The sequence below is a fragment of the Simochromis diagramma genome, unplaced genomic scaffold (assembly GCF_900408965.1).
Source record: "Simochromis diagramma unplaced genomic scaffold, fSimDia1.1 OVJJ01000565.1, whole genome shotgun sequence".
Taxonomy (NCBI): Eukaryota; Metazoa; Chordata; class Actinopteri; order Cichliformes; family Cichlidae; genus Simochromis; species Simochromis diagramma.
The window spans coordinates 843,262-865,505 of NW_024387304.1; the positions used below are offsets into that span (position 1 = coordinate 843,262).

The 22,244-nt window shown below is 41.9% G+C and overlaps 1 protein-coding gene across 1 annotated transcript in view; it reads right to left on the reverse strand.

Annotated features, from left to right (window-relative positions):
- Window positions 1–22,244, reverse strand: part of LOC120716630 (teneurin-3) — an 840,982-nt gene that overhangs the window by 525,319 nt on the left and 293,419 nt on the right. The window contains exon 3 of the mRNA XM_040004185.1: window positions 7,667–7,777. The gene's annotated coding sequence lies outside the window, so the exon portion shown is untranslated. The remainder of the gene's footprint in view (window positions 1–7,666; window positions 7,778–22,244) is intronic.

Here is a 22,244-nt window from a genome sequence, read left to right on the forward strand (position 1 = left end):
GCGTCAAAGGTGTGCGTATTTTTTGACGTCACACTGTGCGCCACGTTATTGTTTGGGTGAAATGAATTTCTACAACACTGTTACTGTTAATTGTACTCTCTGCAGTGTTTAAATGCTTACACACACACAGTTACTGTCCCCCCACACATACGACTCGGTTCTGCTTCTATGCCCCAGCTTTGTTTACTATTTCCCACCGAGGCTTCTAGACTTCTGATTGGCCAACATTTCTGCACAGTTAGAAATATATCGCCACCTGTTGCTTTGGCATGTTCCTAGCAGCGTTTTCCTTCATTTCTGCCTTTACGTGTGGACGGGATTATTTTTTAAAACGAAAACGGAAAATCTCCGTTTTCAAAAATACCCGTGTACGTGTGGACGTGGCCTAAATGAAGGTGTTTATTATTAACGGGCAAAAGTAGTGCAAACCTACATGCCCCCCCGGTTAGAACATGAATGAACTGTGATGTATCACACCTTTGACTGACTTCAATTTAGATTTTATTCAGTCCACGATATTGAGCCTTATAGTATAAAGCCATTTATAAAGTTGTGGGACTCCAGCGAGCCACAGTGAGAGTCGTGATCCACAAATGGTGAAAACTTGGAACCAGAGATGGGCAGTAACGTGTTAGTAATCCAATTACTTTTTTCAAGTAGCAAGTAATGTAAGGGATTACTATTGCAAAAAAGTAATTAGATTACTGTTACTTTCCCGTAAGCACACTACGTTACTGTGTTACTAAACTGTCATTATTTTGTTTGTGAGAGTGTCTCATGACAATGATGTAAGTGCATGCGACGTCCGTGGCAGCAAGAGACGTGTGCAGATCAACAATGGATAATATGGAGTGCGGGAGAGAGTACGGAAGTGTGGAAGTACTGACAATACGTTGAGTTTGATTCAGTAAAAAGTGACAAAAACATTAGTGTCTGCTGTTCACTCTGCGTGGGAAGAAAACGTCTTTCCACAGTGAAAAATTAAACTTCAAATCTGAGCAAGCACCGAGCACGCTGCCACGGGAATGTGACAGGACACTGAGTCTTTGATTTTATTTATTTTCTGCTGTGTTTTACTTGCATCTGTTTGAAAGAATGAGTGTAAACACAAAACATTATTTTATTTTATATGCTGGAATATGCAGAAAATAGGTTTAAATGTTACATGAATTTCTTCGAATCTAAGACGAATAATTTAATTTTTGCTTAATGCAATGTGCATAAAGTTAAAAGATTAAAACTAATAAAAAATATTTTAAAAAGAGACTTTTTCATTTGATTCAGTTTTATATGATGGATTATCCAGAGAAAACAGAATGAAGACTGGAGTGGCCTAGTCAAAGTCCTGACCTGAATCCAATTGAGATGCTGTGGCTTGAGTTTGAAGACGCTCCAGTGTGATTGAATTATAACAATCCTGCAAAGATGAGTAGGCCAAAAATTCCTCCCTATAAAAGAATCTTTGTAAGTTATCGCAGACGCTTGATAGGAGTTGTTAGGTTCAGGGAGGAATCACTTTTTCACACAGAGTCATGTGGGTTTGGTTTTTTTCACCTTAATAATAAAAAAGCTTCATTTAGAAACTGCATTTATGTTTACTTGTGTTATTGTTGTCTAATGTTTACATTTGTTTGATGATCTGAAAAATTTACGTGTAACAAACATACAAAACAAGGAAATCAGGATGGGGGCAACCTCTATTTCACACCACTGTATTGTAGGGTTGTAGAAGAAAATACCATTTTTATTGGACAAACTGGGCATTCAGTTACAAGCCATATACAAACCACATGAGAAATACACAATTCACAAACACAGGCCCTCTGATTACATATAAAATATTTGTCAAGATATATCATTGACATTTTCACGTTGCCCTTTCTTTAGGATAAATGATAGCTTGACATCGTTTATTGACTGTTGATGGTTTTTATCTGGAACAATACATCGACTTGATAGCCATTCACACTTCACATGCATGATCATTTACGAATAGCGTATGTGTTATGTATGTACATAAAGGAACCTCTATAAGACATGAAACTGACAAGCACAAGTAGCCCTGCTACAGAGAGAGAGTGAGAGAGATATACAATATATATAGTGTGATGTAACAACTTGAAAAAAAAGGTATACAATTGTTTAATGGAACATATTGTTCTTTACTTACATATTAGATATAAAGCAACAAACGTTGCATAAGGTCAGTTTTCAAAGGGCTGGCGCAATTTGAGTGACTGTTTTTCTGCAGTATAATCTGAATAAGGAGCGATAACTTGAAAACTGAACATGATAATTGCCAATGATGAAAACTGGTGATTAAACTCCAATGAATCATCATGGCAGAACAAACTCCCAGCGGTAATAAGATTTAGGATACGACTCCCTGGAGTCCAGGTGCTGGTGGTGGTGAGGATAAAAACTGGGGCTTGGATGGATCTCTGACTGAGTTGTCTATGAGGTGGAGCACAAATGAGAGTCTGAAAGGGAGAATGATGGAGAGCACAGATTTAAACCATGCAAAGCAGAGGCTAACTGGCTCAAAAAGGTGGGAAGGAAGATGATTGGACTAGAGCAATGAGGTCAGTATTGAAATTGACAGCGTGGGAAAGTGGTAGTGATGTAAAGAACAGAAATCTGCTTAATACCCAGGAAAGCAGGCAGATGAGTGATTATAGATCTTTGTTATTTAACGTACAGATAAGGTTCATTCAACAGGAAGAGATCAATTGGAAGAATTGAACATTTGTTGATGAGACTCCAGTGGCCCATCATGGCACAACATAGAAGAGCCACCTCCACAAGACAAGCCTCAGCAGTCCATCTGCATCTTAAGGATAAAGGACACTCTTTCGAGGATGCCAATGTTCACATTTTGGACAGAGAGGACAGATGGTTTGAAAGAGGAGTGAAAGAAGCCATCTATGTCCACTGTGAGCGACTATCTTTGAACAGAGGCGGTGTTTTACGACACCAACTGTCTGCCATCTATAATCCAGTTTTGAGATCCCTTCCCAGACGCCTTAACGCCCACTCACATCCTGGGCCATCTGACCTCAGGAATTCGCATGATAAGGTGGGGCCAGGTTTCACAATGAACTCACCCGAAACTCTGGCTGATTGGGACCCACACCCAGTTTCACACCTTGGCTCAGGCGATTAGAGGATCATCAGGGGGTCCTTTGTCCCTCTGTGGGGGAAACTCCCACTAGGTTTATATCTGGGACTCTCCACCATTTGACCTTAGAACTGAAGAAGCTTCTCGGATGAGAGGTGAAACGTCTTCAAGCAACTTAAAGAAGTCCAGACGCTTTTCTTTGCAAGCTCCTTTGACTACCTGCTAACTACTACCTGATAATACCCCACAAAACTTAAAGATGGTGTTGTATATGAAGACATATGAATGGACACATGGTTCAAATTATTGAGCAAATATGAAAAATACTTTCTGAAGACCATCTTAAATAATGTAACTGAATAGCAGAAGTGGGATTGGAAAGTCATGATTGAATAATAAAGGGAAATGTTTTGTGGCCATGTATGAGATTCAGACAGCCAACCAGGGGAGAAAGCTGATGTTTAATGTACAATGTGCAAAGAAAGATGTGCAGCATTTAATTAGTTAGGATTCCTAAAATGCCCAAAACTTGACATGTGGTTCCACAAAATAAAACAAAAACCTGTATAGACTTGTTAAGATTCACTAGGCAGAGAATCAGAAGGCCAGATTAACCAACGAAAGTAGACCTACAGAGAGCTACACAAATGTGGCTTCAAAAGGTCTTTATGCATGCTCAATCATCCAGGTAAGAAAAACCCCAAAGTTGATCCTCAACCCATTGGTAGGCAGCTCTGAACACCACATCCACATCCAGGATTTTGTTGAGAAGGTGAGAGATGTCATTATGGAGGCAGATGAAACCATGGTCTTGTACGATGTACCAGTCACGGAAGCGTTGGAGGTAGTCCGTAAGAGATTACAGGATGACCCCAACCTCAGCAACAGGACCACTCTCAGCATCGACCAAGTGTGTTTGCTCTTAACTGTGTCTTCATTCCACCTACTTCACATACAAGGGTCAGTACTACAGGCAGAAACATGGGTGTGCCATGGGCTCCCAGTTTCACCTATCGTGGCCAACTTGTACATGGAAGAAGTGGAAAAGCTTTGTTATCCTACCCTGGAACACCACCAAGCCATTGGTTCAGGTATTTGGATGACACCTGGGTAAAAATCAAATCTCAGGATGTACCACATTTCACGGATCACATTAACTCGATGGACCAACACATCAAATTCACCAGGGAGGATATGAAAAGTGGCAGGTTAGGCTTCTAAGGTTTGACTCTAATCATCCACTGGAGCATAAACTGGGTGTAATCAGGACGCTACAACACAGAGCGAACACCATCCCCACTGACACAGCGGCCAGGGAAGCAGAACAACATCACATCAAGAAGGCTCTGAGTAAATGTGGTTATCCCAGCTGGACTTTTGTCAACGCTGGGAAGGCTTCTAAAGAAAGCTCCAGGTGATCCAGGAGAGAAGGACAACCGCTGCCTAAACGAAAACCTGTAGTGATCCCGTACGTGTCAGGAGTATCGGAACAACTGAGACACATTTTATCTAAACACCAGGTCTCTGTGGCTTTTAAACCCCAAAACACGCTGTGCCAAAAATTGGTCCACCCCAAGGATTGGGTCCCCCGACACAAACAGAGTAACATAGTGTACGCTGTTAAGTGCCAGGAGGATTGCCAGGATTTATATGCTTTGAGTACTCCGGGAGAGTAGAAAAGTGCTATATAAGAACCAGTCCATTTACCTCCCAGTGGTGCCAGTTCCAGTCCTAATGCAATGTACTGTTTATAAGATTGGTGAAACCTGCAGTCAGCTGAGACTGAAGAAGTCACTTGGATAAGTGATGAAATGTTTCTCCGACTGAAAACGCTACGTCCAGATGAACAGAATCAAATTTTGGGGTGGCTTCAAAAGATATAAATACAGGCCATTTACCATTTCAAAAGATACGTATAAGTCTTGATACTTACAAGGAGATAACAGATGAAGGTGCCAGTAGGAGTACATAGTAAGGTGCTACTGAGAGGTAACCTTTTCACCGTAAAGTTTTTGTTTTGTTTTCCCTCAAATACCCTTTTTAAAAAAAAAAAAAAATAGTGGATGGAATGAATTTCCGTACTAATGACTCACATTTATATACGAGGGCAATCCCAAAAGTAAGGTCTCCTATTGTTTTAGAAATACAAACAACCGTTTATTTTCCATAATCTTTACATCATTTTAAAGCTTGAAGACTTATTTATTTTCCTAAGTGTGGATGACACCGCTCGTCCACACGTTGCCTGTCAAACTGTCGCTCTCCAGCAAAACTTTGGTTTGATCTTCATCACCCTCCTTGCATTCTGGACTTCGCACCCAGTGACTACCACCTGTTGCCAAAGTTGAAAGAACATTTGTCCGGCAGGTGATTCTGCAGAGGCGGCGAGCGGGTATGACATGGGCATTTTAAAACTGCCACAGCATCTACAAAAATGCATTGACCGAAAAGGTGATTATGTTGAAAAATAAATAAGTATTCAAGCTTTAAAATGATGTAAATAATATGGAATCTTATTCTGAAGGTGTAATCTGTAGGAGATAGGTGGTTGTAAGGTGAAGGCAGGCAGCATTAGATAGTCTATAGAATGGCTTTGGTGGTACAGAAAAGAAAGTAGGTGAAGGCTGAGTCAATGATTTAAAGGGAAGAATGATGAAATACCTGGGGAAGGATGAAGAGGTATAGCGAGACAGGAACCTACAGAATGGAGGACAAGTGTAATCTTTTCAAAAACAAGGGTGATGTACAGAGCTTTAGAAACTGCAGAGGGATAACGATGATGAGTCATACCATAAAGGTAAAGAAAACCGTTTTCGAAGCTAAGTTACAAAGGAAAGTGGCGATCAGTGAGCAGCATGTGAGCAGTATGGCTCCTTGCTGATCGCTATTAACATTTTCAAAGCAAACACCTCATCTGTAGTGCTCTTGCACTACAGATTGCTTTGAAAATGTTAATAGCGAAGTACAGAAATGGTATTAATTAGCTGCACTGTGTCGTTGTATGTCTAGAGAAATGCTGGTACTGCATAAGGAAGACAGGAATGTCAGAGAAGTACGTAAGACTAACATTTATGATGACAGCAAGACAGTGGTAAAATGTGTGGTAGGTACATCAGGTATCGGCTCTGAGCATCTTCTTGTTTCCAGAAGTGATGGACAGGCTGACAGATGAGGTTAGGCAGGAGTCTCCGAGAACTATAATATTTGCAGACAGTATTGTGATTTGTAGTGAGAGTAGGGAGCGGGTGGAAGGGAGAGTGGAGAGGTGGAAGCATGCACTTGAAAAAAAAGGAATGGAATCAAGTAGAAGCAAGGCAGAACACGTGTGTGAATGAGTAGGAGACGGCTGTAAAAGTGAGCATGCAAATAGTAGAGATATTAAAGGTAGATGAGTTTAAATACCTGGGGTCAATCATCCAAAGCAAAGTGGGTGGAGATGAGTGAAGTGCCAGAGTTGAAAATGTAGTTAAAGATTTTTAATGGGAGAGGCCAAGACAAACAGGTTTAGAAATGTGTGCAGCGGCAAGGTTGAGATGGTTTGAACATGTGCAGGGTAGGGATAGTGGATATACTGGACAAAGGCTGTTGAAGATGGAGCTGCCAGAGGCAGCAAGAGGAGCTGCAAGAGGCAGGACACAGAGGAGGTCCATAGTTGTGAAAGAGTTTTCTCGGTCACACATAAAATATGACAATATTCTGTTCTGCTTCAGCAAGAAAGAGAGAAAGAAAAAATATTTAAACAGCCTATCTTTTGCAGGTGTAGTGGCCTCAAACATTGCATGTGAGCAACTGTATAATGTTACAGTCTATAAAAATATTTCAGAGGGTTACTCTCACCACCCTTCCATGCAGCCTGGAGTCACTGCTGGACTTCGATGGCTTGGTTTCAACCATGGTCCGTTTCCACAAATGAACAGTTGAAGTGGTGAGCATAAAGTTAGATGATCTGGTGACTGGCCGTGTCTCCTCAAACTACTTTTCTTTGTGTCCATATAAGAAATAGTTGTGCTTCATTTTTAGTCTTTACCTTTTATACAGCCTATAAATGTGTAAAATCAGCTGTAAATGTGGTTTCATCAGTATTGTGAGTGAATTACAGTGTACAAAATGGGATGTAAGACTTCGACAGTGACACACCTAACTCAGTGAGACTCTTCATTTTGTTAGCTGTTATAAAGATGATTTTCAGGAAATTTTTAAATGCAGAGAGGAACACAGACGGCAAACAACAAGAACAGCATTAAAGCGCTCCAGTGCAATCTTTGCTTTTGCTGTTGGTGTTTTTTCCAAATATCGTTTCAAGTTAATAACCAACTGGGGTAATGTGTTTACATGTTGCATGGATGACCTGCACCAAACTGTCGTGCTTGATGTAGAATGACATATAAATTATTGGGTATAACTGTTCAGTTAAATACTCATATAGGTACTGTTTTTCATTAGCAAAGCATAGGACCTCCTCTGTTGAGTGGTCAGCATTCATATCTTGCTTCCAAGAGGCAGCTGTTAGGAACCACCACCAGTATGAATACACATATATGCACATACCTCTGTTCTTGTCTTTTTCTGTGAATTCCAATGGAGTCGCCTAATCACAGCAGTCATCTGGTTCTGTTTGGTTACAGTGGGGAGCTGACCTGGAACTTTGATCAGAGGAATCTGCAAAACAAAAACAAAACAGATCTCAGTTTGATCTATTTCTACCAAACTTCACCGAGCAACATCAAACTGGCTCCCAACTGAGATACTAATGGTGATTTAACAAGGAGGCCTACATAGTGGAAGGGTGGGATCAAAAAGAAACAGTATTAGAAAAAAAAATAGAACATATCTTATGCAAAAGAGTTAATGTGACCCTGAAAGAAATAGAACTGACACGAGTCACTACAGGACAGTTCAAGATAGAGTAGGTTTATATTTAGTTGAGAAAGAAAGTCCTCAACGAAGAAGTTATCATTATTACATTTTGATTTTTCCAAAGTACAAACTAAACTATTATCAGCATCCATCCAGCCAATGATTTTCCGAATAACGCAATATCAATTCATTAAATCCTGAATCGATTCTTAAATATAAATGTATTTTGCCAGAAACACTAGAATCTCAGGTTAAAACTTTTATTTCAACAACCACCAAACAAAACAGCAAATGAGAGCAGATTCCACACAAAGACGTAAAAACAAAGCACAGACCCGACACATCAGAATCAAAGCCGACATCTCACAGATTCTGAAGCTGCAGGTTCCGTCACTCTCTGACCAAAATTCACTGAACCAGCAGCAAAAGAAGATCCAAACTACGCTTAACAATTGATAAATATTGTCATTAACTCTCTCCTACTTCTGCTGTTTTGCTTCCACCACAATAAAATCACACTTCCTACACAGCTCTCTCTCTCTCTCAGTGTACTTCAAGAACAGTTTCCCATCTCAAATCTGTTTTCTGCATTATTAGCTTGCTTATTAGGCACCAGTCTACCTTTGTTTACAGCGCTGTCGGCCACTGCTTTGTTGTTTCTTTGTTTTGTTTTTTCAAAAATGACCTCTGACAAGAATAATTTCTGATTTTCAATACCGAAGAAGTTTAAATGTTTTATACCAAATTGCAAAATGCTTAGCTGTGTCTCTGATAAAACTCTGTAACTTCGCTCTGCTTCACTTCAGCAGCATTGGGTAATGTTCATATGTTGATTCATGGTTTTTGTCACGGATTGCCGGGGCAAGCCGTGTGGAGTAGTAGAAAGGACCCAAAAGGTGGCAGCTCTGGTGCAGGTGAATATTTATTTACAAGGGTGGGTACAAACAGCAATGGTGGGAAAACATGAAACCGGAAACCTAAACTGGGTAAACTAACCACACAAACCGGAAACGAAGATGCAGGGAGGTCCGGGGAAATACATACGGAGAGACGCAGGGAGACCGAGGGGAAACAACACAGACGAACCAGCAACTACCATGACAGAAGACACAACTTAAATACACTCAGAGAACACAGGGAGATTACACACAGGTGGGGAACACAGCTGGGAGTGATTACGTGACGAGAGTAGGGAGACAAACTGAAAACACTCACATAAGACGCAGACCTTCACAATAAAACAGGAAACACATACACGCAATGACATAACACACCAACTTAACACAGACTGGGGGACACAGAACATAGGAACATGAACCATGAAACAGAAGAGTACAAACACCCAAGGTAACCAAAACCACAGAATACTAATAAACTAAACATAAACACGGAGTCGCAGACTCCGGATCATGACAGGTTTCTTTTGTTTTTGTTCTACTGCCGAATATTTTTAAGATTATCTGCTATAAAAAGCCAGGCCAGGAGAATGTTTTTCTGTTTTGTAATCAGTTACTTTGGCACAAAGGCATCTGCTATAATGCTCACACTTCTGATGAAGTCTCACAAGTGTCAGTACTGATAAATCATCAGAATTATAATATTTCTGACTGTCTGAGGAAAATTTCCCTGCTTCAAATGGAACCAAATGGAATCGAATCGGGGATCAAATTGATTCGGGACCTTGTGAACTGGAATCAGATCGATTATAGAAATCACTAACGATACCCAGCCCTAGTAATAATGTGGCAGTTTAGTTTATTATCATGCAATTACCAAAGAAATAACAACAAAAAAATCCAAGTAATATCATGGTAGCAACCGTCATTACAGCTGAGTAATATTACACTGTATCCATGTAAATGGATAATAAGGGCCCAAACACTATGCAAATACAGCTCGGTAATAAAGTGGTAATAGAAACAAGAACACAATAATGTGGTAATTTCAAAGTTATTACCTACTACCAATGTTTCCTTTCAAACTGAATGAGTATTGGCTTTAATCTGAGCCCCTCCTGAATGACCTAACTCCTCACCCTATCTCTAGGAGAAAGCTGTGGGTAGATTCCAGACACCACTTGACTCATTCTTTCAGTCACTAACCAGAGCCAGAGCAGGTCATAAGCAATGTTCCCTCTAATTTTTCACGTGTCTGAGCGAACACACAAACTCCCTGAGTGATCCCTTGGACCACTGTGAGCGACATCAGACGTGTGCACTGTGGTCACGCCGGCATCGCATCCATCCAAGTTACATGGTTTATTAAAATAATCAAATTACAGCATTTACATTTATGTTAGACTACTTTTAATTAACTGCTTTAGCCCACTTACAATGAAAATTTAAAAAAATCTAGTCATTGACCTGTGTAGGATGTTAACACTATTGGAAGTAAAAATAACTTGAACTCCAATTTCGAAAACACAACTTACTTTTTTCTTCTTTTTTTTATACAGCTCTGACTTGTATTATGAGTATGAGTCTGTGGTCTGGGAGAGAGTCTGTAACTCTGTCTGCAAAATATAGTATATAATGAGCAATGCTGGGCAATTAATTATATAGTTACTTCTTCAAAAAAGTAACTCAGTTTGGCAAACAACAGTTTTTTGCAGCTATTTTTTTTAAATGCAGCCAAGGCGTTTTTAAATAAACGCTTAAATCTATTTACAGAACAATCAGCTGTTCTGCATCAAATCTGATGCCACACAAATTATTTGTGCCACTCCAAAAAATAATTTCTGTCCACTATGAGATCAAGGAGAACAACAGCCTGATACCTGCAGGCCTGACAACAGGAGATGTATCACTGCTGTAACACCTGTAACATTCAGCAGTCGCCTCATTGTTTTGACACACAACAAAACTATTGACTACACTACACACTAACTACACACTAACTACACAAGATTTGCGCTAAACGTCTGAAATCTCTCACATCTCAAAACACCGCCGTCACTCCTAAAACTTCCTCCCGTTTCTTAACAACTAGATGCCACGTTGCCATATCATTTTTTGATTGGTCGACATGGTACTTTTTTGGACGAATAGGAAAGGGAGAGGGGGTGGAGTTTGTTTTTGCTCACAGGCTTTCGAGCCTTTTTTCTTATAAAACGCAGTTTTTACCGTTTCTTCCCGCAGTAAATATAAACAACGATAGCATTCAGCAAGAAAAACAAACATTGCAGATATTATCATAACTCTGGTTTTACGTGGCCGATCAACACAATTTAAAAACTGGTATAAAGTCCACACTTTTTCCGTCAATTGTTCCATCGGTCCTGCTCACATCTCCAATGGTTGTCCACGTTGTCATTAACGTGGCTTCACTCCACATCAGCCGCTTTGCTAGCTAAAACACCAGTGTCGGCACATAAGGACGCAGTCATAGCCTGTCAGCGACGTTGATTAGCTGCGTATATACGAATGTAAATTGCATTATTGGCTGGACTATGGGATAAGGTGGCATCGTTCTAATCCCATACGGGAGCAGCCAGTCACTCACTGACTAACACTGCAAAACAGAATTGTTAAAGTTTTAATTTTAATTTCAATTCAGGTGAGATTTTTTTTGTGCGCAACGCAGATTTTCTGTGCGCAGAGACCGTGCCAGCAGTGCGCAATTGCGCACGTGCGCAGCTCAGAGGGAACATTGGTCATAAGTGAGGGTAAGAACAGTACAGTTTTGCTTTTACATTCAGCTCTTTTTACCACAACAGACTGCACATGCCAATCGATTCCACAGTCTCCTACTCCGCTCTCCCTTCACTTGTGAACAAGGACCTGAAGCCAGATTCATTGACCAGTGACTTCCGTGACCTCCACCTCTGAGTTCTGTCTTATACACCACTGTGTAGTGGTATCACTTCAGATTTTTACATTTAAATGAAACTTTAGTAAGCTGTAGTTGTTGGCAGTAGCTGTTTAGGAAAGATTAGACAGAAAAGATATTGACCTGATAAACTGGGTAAACTGAAGGTAATAGGGGGAGTCTGTGGGAGTGAGTTTCGGATAAAGAATCATACACCAAACACTGAAATACCATACACTGTTGTTGCTATGCGAAGCGTAGTTGCTGATAAGAGAGCAGGCCAAAACCGAACAAGCCAGAGAGACAGGAACCTGACGCTACGCAAAATTAGATCGGCTAGTGAAGAAAAGCTGTCGGAAAGACAAGAAAGTATGGCTCGAACGAAAAGGTGCTGAAACTCAGGAAGCAGCGGATCGGAATGATTCCAAGACCCTATACCGCATCGTAAACAAGCTTACTGGATCGAGGACCATTTTGTCAAGGCTCCTGATCGCCCAAGAAGAGCAAAACAAATGATGGGCTGAACACTTCCAAGAGACCCTTAACCAGCCAGAGCCCGCCACGACGTACAATTTCAAGGCGGAGGATTCCCAAGATGAACCTGGGGTCAATACTGTTAGAATCATCATCGAGGAAGTGAAGATCGCGATCAAGAGCCTCAAAAACAACAAAGCGGACAGCTTAGAAAAACTTGGCGGCCAAGCCATGGTGGAAGAACTGATGACCCTGTTCAACAAGTGCTGGCAAAGTGGCACAGTACTGCCCTGGCGGAAGGGCGCCATAGTCAAGCTACCAAAGAAGGGCAACACCTCCGAGTGCACCAACTGGAGAGGCATCACCCTCCTCTCTGTGCCTGGCAAGGCATTCTGTATCGTCGTCAAAGGAGCTTGGAAAGAAAGCGTCTGGACTTCTTTGAGTTGCTTGAAGACGTTTCACCTCTCATCCGAGAAGCTTCTTCAGTTCTAAGGTCAAATGGTGGGGAGTCCCAGATATAAACCTAGTGGAAGTCTCCCCCCGCAGAGGGACAAAAGGACCCCCTGATGATCCTCTAATCCCCTGAGCCAAGGTGTGAAACTGGGTGTGGGTCCCAATCAGCCAGGGTTTCGGGTGAGCTCATTGTGAAACCTGGCCCGACCTTATCATGCGAATTCCTGAGGTCAGATGGCCCAGGATGTGAGTGGGCATTAAGGCGTCTGGGAAGGGAACTCAAAACTGGATTATAGATGGCAGACACTTGGTGTCGTAAACCACCGCCTCTGTTCAAAGATGGTCGCTCACAGTGGACATAGATGGCTTCTTTTACTCCTCTTTCAAACCATCTGTCCTCTCTGTCCAAAATGTGAACCAAACAGCCACTTCACAAGCACATGGCACAACATAGAAGAGCCACCTCCACAGGACAAGACTCAGCAGTCCATCTGCATCTTAAGGACAAAGGTCACTCTTTCGAGGATGCCAATGTTCACATTTTAGACAGAGAGGACAGATGGTTTGAAAGATAATCTGTAGTGAAATTGCACATCGAGTGTACATATGTCAACCAGCATGCAGGCTGTTTCAGTTGCTCCTGCTTTTTCTCTGTACTTTAAAATTTTTCTGACTTATTTCTTTGTCCTTTAATTAGTACTTAGAGTGTTTGTCTGTTTTAATAGTTTTTTTCTTAATAAACATTTGAATCAAGAGAATTTTTGTTCTACTTGTTGCAGTGGAACTGTTACTTTCATTTTGCAATGGAACCGTGGTGTAGCAGCTGACACTGGATGGGTTGGTTACTCCAGAGATCAGCTGACTGTCCTGAAGCCAGCCGGCTTATCAATCAGACCCACGGAAGTACCAGCTGAAATCTGGAGACAAAAGCACCAAGGATGCAGAGATGGAGGACAGAAGAGGAGAAGAAAGGAGACAGCGAGACAGAGCAGGCTTAAAGAGAGAAGGAGGGTCAAACCATGTCTTTTGTTTATTATAATGGGGAACGTTCGGTTGCTAGCAAAAAAGATGGATGAGCTAACAGCACTAGCACGGAGTCAGAAGGAATATCAGGATTATAGCTTGATATGTTTCACCAAATCACAGATTCACCAGGATATTCCAGATGACGATGCATCAGTGGAAGGCTTCCACAGGGACAGTGCTGCAAGCAGTAAGCAGAATGAAAGGGAGGCTTGCCATTTTTGTTAATAACCGGTGGTGTAAACCTGCTCAGATAAAAATCAAAGAGCGGATTTGTTGCCCGAACATTGAACCGTGTGCTGTTGGACTCAGGCCGTATTATTTGCACCGGGAATTTACCCATGTAATCTTGGTGACTGTTTACAGTCCTCCCTCAGGAAACCTCACAGCTGCATGTGACACTATGCACTCCGCTATAGCTCAGTTACAGACTCAGCACCCAAGCGGCTTCATTTCTATCTTGGGTGACTTCAACCATGTCCTCTTGGACACTACACTTCCAACTTTCACACAGTATGTGGTGTATCCCACCAAGGGGGAGAGAATTTGCTGTATGTTATGGATGCATACAGTTCCTCCTACCTCCCACCATTGGGTAGGTCAGATCAGAAGGCCTTAGCAGAACTACAGGGCAGTTTTGACGTAACAGAATGGGAGAAACTTTGAGAACCTCACTAAATACATAACCTGTGTTTTTCAACAGATTCAACACAGCAGTAGATGCTCAGCCTCCTGCTGATTTACTCATAGCCAGCCTGCAATCCACAGCAACACCATTCTCTCTCCCTCTCTTTCCACACTGCACCATTGCCTTCTCTAGTCCTGACGCCCTTCCCCCACCCATCACTTCCACTCACAATCAGGTTCGGAGACAAATGAAAAGATTCCACTCAGGCAAGTCTGCTGGACCAGATGGGGTGAGTCTCCATGTCCTCAACGGCTGTGCCCTCCAGCTTTGTGGAGTCTTTCATAAACTGTTCATGTCGAATCTGAGTCTGCAGAGGGTCCCAGTGCTATGGAAGACATCATCTCTCATTCCTGTACCAAAAACGCCACCTCCCAGTGGCCTCCAGGATTACAAGCCTGTGGTGCTGACTTTCCAAGTGAAGAAGACCCTTAAAAGACTAAGACTACGACCCTGGAGTCAGGCCACATCAGGATCCCCTCTCAGTTTGCTTACCAGCCCCTCCTTGGAGCTGAGGACGGCATCATCTAGCTACGCCCATCTGGACCAGCTGGCGAGCACTGTGAGGGTCATGTTTTTGACTTTTCCAGTGCTTTCAATACCATTCAGGCCAACCTTCTGGGTGATGAACTGACAGCAATGCACGTGGATGCTTCTCTGGTGGAATGTTGATTATCTGACAGGAATACCACAATATTTGCATCTTCCACATTGTGTGTCTGACAGTGTTATCAGCAACACAAGGGCACGACAAGGGACTGTTCTCTGCCCTTTCCTTTTCACCCTCTACACCACGGTCTTCAGCCACTACATAGGGAGGATGACCACATGGGTGGATGACTGGATGTGTAAAGCGCTTTGGGGTCCTTAGGGACTAGTAAAGCGCTATACAAATACAGGCCATTTACCATTTACCATTTACACAGAGACCTATCGTCAGAAGTTTTCTGATAACTCTGTGGAAGTTAGATGCATCAGTGAGGGTGATGAGATGGAGTACTGGGCTGTGGTTGACTCCTTTGTAAACCAGAATCATCTGTAGCTCAACATGACAAGGACCAAAGAACTGATTGTGGACCAGGAAACCCTTGACCCGTGTTTCAATAAAGGGAGTCGATGTGTACATTGTGGAGAACTATAAATACCTTGGAGTACACATAGACAATAAACTGGACTGGGTTAAAAACATCACTGCACTCTACAGGAAGGACCAGAGTTGTCTCTATTTTCTGATCCGACTGATGTCTTTCAACATCTGTCGGACAATGCTCAGAATTTATTACGATTCTGTGGCAGCCGACCATTTGTTCAACCCTCTTGGTTCTCACTCGGGATAAACCTTTTTGATGATCTATTCAACGCCCAAGGCCTTCGCTCATTTCAGGACTTAAGGACACGTTTTTCTCTTCCTGCATCTTCTTACTTTGTGTATCTGCAGCTCAGATCAGCTTTAAAAGCATATGGTGTCCCCTGGGACTCTCCTCTTCCCTCTCATCCCATGTTGGACTGGATCCTGCCTAACTCTGGCAGACCCTCTGTTTCCAAAATCTACAACAAATTAGCCGAACATGGTATAAAGTCCCTGCCCATTGAATCTATTTGGGTCAGGGAACTGGGAGAACTACAGGTTAATATAGACTGGGATACAGTGTGGTCTAATCTGAGTTTGACTTCTAAGAACCTGGCGCATCAATTAATTCATTTCAAAAGCATACACAGAACATACATTACACCCTATAGGAGGTTCCAGATGAAACTACAGGCTACGTATCACTGTCACATCTGCAATGATTCATCACCTGGCACATTCTTGCACATGTTTTGGGACTGTCCTGTGGTATCCAATTTTTGGGTCTTTGTGAACTCTGTGTTATCTGAGGTACTGGAAGTTTTTTATGTTCCCAATCCTGGTCTTTGTCTCCTTAATGATACCTCTGAAATCTCCTTAAAACAAATACAATGCAAAATGTTGTTCGCTGGATTCACATCCCCAAAGAAGACTATTACAAAGCAATGGTTCAGTCCTGACATTTGTATAGAATCATTCTGGAGACGATGTCTTATCCGTGTTATTGGTTTTGAACATACCACAGTAAAATTAAATAAAGCTCGACCCACGACTGTTGACGCTTGGAAAATCTTCTCATCCAGTTATCTCCTGGAAGAGGCAATAATTGGTTTTAACTTTGTGTTTTTGTGTTTTTTCTTTGCTGTCCCTATGCCTTGTTTGCTAATGTTTGCTTTGCTACTGCAGTTTACAGTTGTGCTGTATATGTCTGTACCCCCCCAACCCCGTTTTAAATCAATAAAATGTTGATCACAAAAAAAAGAATTTATTACGATTCTGTTGTGGCCTGTGCTATCCTCTATGCTGTTGCATGCTGGGGCAGCAGGTTGGGGGTCGCAACAGACTAAATAAATAAAGAAAATGCTGGATAATACCTCCCACCCACCCCATGACGTGCTGGCTATTCACAGGAGCACGTTAAATGAGAGACTGAGATTACCAAAAAGCACCACTGAACAACACCAGAAATCATTCCTGCCTGTGGCCATCTCCCTGTACAACTCCATCTAAAGCACAAGTACAGAGTGCAATAGTTACACCCTTTTGCACATCATGTACAGTAAAATAAGAAACGACAAAGTTTTACAGGTTACAGTTAAATGTCAATCATTATTTCACCTCTGTAATGTTCTTGAGATATATATATATATATATATATATATATGTAGTTATATTTTGTAAACTAATAATGTAATATAATAGAATATATTGTATTGTATATTGTTCATTTAGTCTGTGACTTTTATTTTTTTGGGTGAGAAACTGTAACCTATCATTTCCATTAAGATTATGAAAGTTTTCTGATTTTGAAACTTGTGCCTTTCCTGTTGCCTCACAGCACAGAGAAAGATTAGTAAAATACATGCTCTACCTCTTAACCGCCAGCCAACCATGAAAAGCCAAACCCTTAGCCAAAGTACTAAAGTAACTCATACACAAACGTTAGAACTTCTGAAATAATACAGCTTTTTTTTTACTTTCTCATTTAATGTGATTAGCATCAGATCAGGTTAACAAAGTGTGAAGAAAGTTGTGTTTCCTTGAATATGTGCAAAAACATAGACACATAACTATACGGCTCATTGGTCTGAAGACATAATTGAAGGTGACACAAATATGGGCTGCTGGCACATCAACAACTTTTTACAGGTCCTTAATCGGTACCGGCTAATGGTAGACACATACATAAATTAAGAAGATCACTTGTCTAGGGCATTGTAGTACATTAGTACTGACAGTAATAACAAATACACAAGTGTTTGATTTTTTTTTTATTATAATTTTTTTTTTTTTTAAAGAAAACAGAACAACAAAAGGAAAGGAACAGGGCAAGAGTGAGTGAGAGAAGGAGGGAAGGAGAACAAAAGAAAGCTCAGTCCAGCCAGTAGATCAACAACAACAGCAGTGGTGCAGAAACACTGCAGATGTCACTTGTCAGAATCAGAATCGCAGTTTGTTTCAAATTTGTACGCAAACACAAAATTTGTTGGGGTGTGATGCTGGAAAAAACAGTGGCACAGAAACAGAATATATGGTATTTAAAGTACATATAATTTATAAATATCTATAGAAATATGTAAAATATTAAAAATAAATAAATGCTCACAAAAGAAGGAATTTATACTGACTACCTATAGACATAGAATACAATTAGAAAATAGGTATACAATGGGGGTGGGGGTGGGGTGGGGGGTATTTTTAACGAATCCAGTGTGCAAATTTTTTATCACCTGAGTAATTAGTGTTATTGTTGCACATTAACTGAGCAGTGATTGGGGTGAGGGGACATTATAAAGTAGTCAGATAGTCTGGGGAAAGTAACTATTCTTTTGCCTTAAGGTGTTGGTTCTAGTGTTGGTTGGTTCTAGTGGCTACGTGCCAGAGGGGAGTGTTACAAACAGTTTATGACCGGGTAGGCAGCAATGTTCCCATCCATCTCAGTGTCCTGGAGGTGTACAGGTCTTGTAGGAAAGGCAGCTTGCACTCAATCACCTACACCAGCGGTCTCCAACCTTTTTTGCGCCACGGATCGGTTTATGCCCGACAATATTTTCACGGACCGGCCTTTAAGGTGTCGCGGATAAATACAACAAAATAAAACTAGTACCGGTAGCGAAAAAAAGAAGATTTATTCATAACACACGTGAAAAGACCCAGGAAAACCGAGTTAACGATAAAAACGATAACAAAATAACGCTGAAAACCGATAAAATCCCTGAAAACCATACATTTCACACCTGAGCCTCAACTCTCGCTGCCCAGTACCAAACGACTCACGAACCGGTACCGGTCCGAGGCCCGGGGATTGGGGACCACTGACCTACACCACTGGTCAAAACATCAATTTTTCCAGTGGTTTATTGCAATTTAAGTCATTTAAGTCCAGTGAATAGCTGGAAATTATACAAAGCTAGGTGGTGAACTGCCAGACGTTGAAAAAAAGGTATGGTTACGCGAAACTGAAAAATAATGTACATTTCAGAAAAATCCAAGGCCTTTTTCAGGGAACACAAAATAGGTTAACAATTTAAAGCTGTTCTTCAGCAACGGAGGTTGATAAAGTCTTAAAAGCTGGTGCTACTAATTCCTACAGGTGTTTGAACTTTTCTGGATTACTTACAACCCCCTCTGTCTGTATAAAACCAGTGTTGGAACACAGTTGAACAGTATTGTTCTGCAGAGACAACCCGTTCTCACTCCCAAAGCGTAACATTTTACGCTAGGTGACAAATCGTCACCATATTACGTTTTCGGCTACCCACCACGTTCCTAAATGACGACCTCGGAAAAAGAGGAAATATGAGAACCGTCTGGACTGAACCTACACATGTTCGCTCTTTTTCTTCAAATCGCTTAGAAACACGCTATTTAACATCATTAAAGTCCTGGTTAAGGTCAGGAATAAGGTTATGGTCAGGGCTAGGGATAAGGTTAGGTATAGGGCTGGAATACAGGGCTGGAACGTCTACTACCGCGGGAGCGTCATTGCACTGGATTCCAGCCATAACCCGCCGCGTACCATAAGAACGCCGAAGGTCTCCTTTCGCGTTCCTCAGGAACGCCGTGGGACGTGACAAAACGTCGACATGTTACGCCTCGGGAGTGAGAACGCTCTGGCAGAGAGTAGTGTGTTGCTACAATAATGGCAAGAAAAAGGCAATTAACAATGGAAGAGAGACAGACCATCATAACATTTTAAAGTGTCTTTCCTCCAGAGAAACTACAAAGAAAGTCAAGGTGTCAGTAAGTACAGTTTCCTTCACCATCAAAAGGCACTCAGAAACAAACTGACAGGAAGAGGTCTGGAAGACTCAAAACCACAACTGAATCAGAGGACAAGTTTCTGAGAGTTAACAGCGTGTGTGATAGGCGGCTCACAGGACAACAGCTTCAAGCACAGCTTAGTAGTGGTCGTATAAGCAAGTCTCAGTTTCAACTGTGAAGAGAAGACTTCGAGCTGCAGGTTTGACAGGATGAGTTGCAGCATGAAATCTATTATTAAGATGTCAGTAAGACAAAGAGGCTTGGCTGGGCCATGATACACTGCCACTGGACTACTGCAGACTGAAAGAAGGTTAAACATGTCTAACACGGAGGAGGAAATGTGATGGTCTGGGGCTGTTTTGCTGGATCCAGGGTGGGTGACTTGTACACCCTGAACCAAAGCAGCTACCACAGCATTCTGCAGCATCATGCAGTACCCTCTGGTATGTGCCTAGTTGGTCAGGGGTTCATCATACACAAAGATAATGACACAAGTCCAAGCTATGCCAGAACTACCTCAGGAAAAAAGAACAAGCTTGAAAACGTGGAGTGTCCAGCACAGTCTCCAGACTTAAACCCATCGAGCTGGTTTAGGACTGGACAGAAGAGTGAAAGCAAAGCAACCTACAAGGCCCACATTTGTGGGAACTTCTGCAACATGTGAACTATCTGCAGAATATTTGATTTCTATTGTAGAAAGAATGCCACGCTGCAATCAGCAGAAGCAGAAGTCACAGTTGTATTTTTTCAGCTGGCACAGGAAGTACATTCTCTATTGTGTGTTGTCGATGAAGCAGCCAATGTTTAGCTTGGGTGTTGGGTTCAACCTGAAGTCCACTATCATCTCTAATGATTTGGCAGCATTGAGGGTCCAGGTTGTTGATACTGCACCAGGTCATCAGACTGTCAATCTCATTCCGCTTGGTGCCTCATCTCCACCTGTTCCCAATAAGGTTGGTGTCATCTGCAAACTTCAGAGGTTTGATGGACTGGTTTGTGGAGGTGCAGCTGTTGGCGTACAGGGAGGATAGCAGAGAGGAAAGTACACAGCTCTAAGAGGAACCGGTGCTGATGCACTGAAAGTTCAAGACATGTCTGCCCAGTATGACATGTTGCCTTATGTCAGACAAAAAGTTAATAATCCATCTGCAAGTGGAAGCAGGCATATTCAGCTCTGAGAGCTTGTCCTGTAGCAGAATTCTCTACAGCATCATTACTAGGGTGCCTCCATGTCTTCAATACAGGTTTAGGAAGTTTTAGTTTCTGCCTGTATTTCAGTTTTCAGGCCCCTCTTCTGTGGAACCAACTCCCAGTTTAGATTCAAGAGACAGACACTATCTCTACTTTTAAAATTAGAGATAGAGATAAGGCTATAAACATATGATTTATAGCCTATATGAATATGATCTTGGACATTTTAGCTAACTTTGGCTCAGTTTTGAAGATGGAGGTGCAGACACACACAGTGGCTGCTTCCTGTCCCGAGAAAACAGTGTTCCCATCTTTGTTTTGCTATTTTTCTTGTTTTTCACAATGCTCATACGTGAGCTCCTTCTCAAAATAAAGAGAAGCAAATCCACAAATTTTTCAATCACGGAATAGCCACGAATCCCACTGAGGAACTGCAGACTACTTTGGAGGCATCTACCATCAGTGACCCCCACTTCCGGATGAGCTAAATGCATTCTTCACTCGCTTTGAGGCACAAAACTAAATCCCCACACAAAAGACTCCATCCCCCCCTAACGATGAGGTGGTGATACTATCGCCAGACAGTGTTTGAAGATCCCTTTCCAGGATCAACACATGCAAAGCCCCAGGAACTCACAGATGTCTTCACAGACATATTTAATACATCACTGAGCCAGGCTGTCATTCCTACATCCCTCAAAGCCTACAGCATCATTCCTGTACCAAAGAAGTCAGCTCCCTCCTGCTTTAACGATTATCATCCAGTTGCACTCACCTCCATCATTATGAGGTGCTTTGCAGGGTTAGTTATGCATAAAATCAAAACATCTCTTCCCCCCAACCTGGATCCATTTCAAGTGATGATGCCGTTTCAACCCTTTACTCAGCCCTTACACATCTGGATACTAGAGACTTCAGTTCAGCATTCAACACCATCATTTGCCAACAACTCATTCACAAACTGGATCTTTGAACAGAGGCGGTGGTTTACGACACCAAGTGTCTGCCATCTATAATCCAGTTTTGAGATCCCTTCCCAGACGCCTTAATGCCCACTCACATCCTGGGCCATCTGACCATCTGACCTCAGGAAATCACATGATAGGGTGGGGCCAGGTTTCACAATGAGCTCACCCGAAACCCTGGCTGATTGTGACCCACACCCGCTTTCACACCTTGGCTCATGTGATTAGGTAGAGGATCATCAGGGGGTCCTTTGTCCCTCTTTGGGGGGAAACTCCTACTGGCTTTAAATCTGGGGACTCTCCACCATTTGACACTTAGAACTGAAGAAGCTTCTCAGA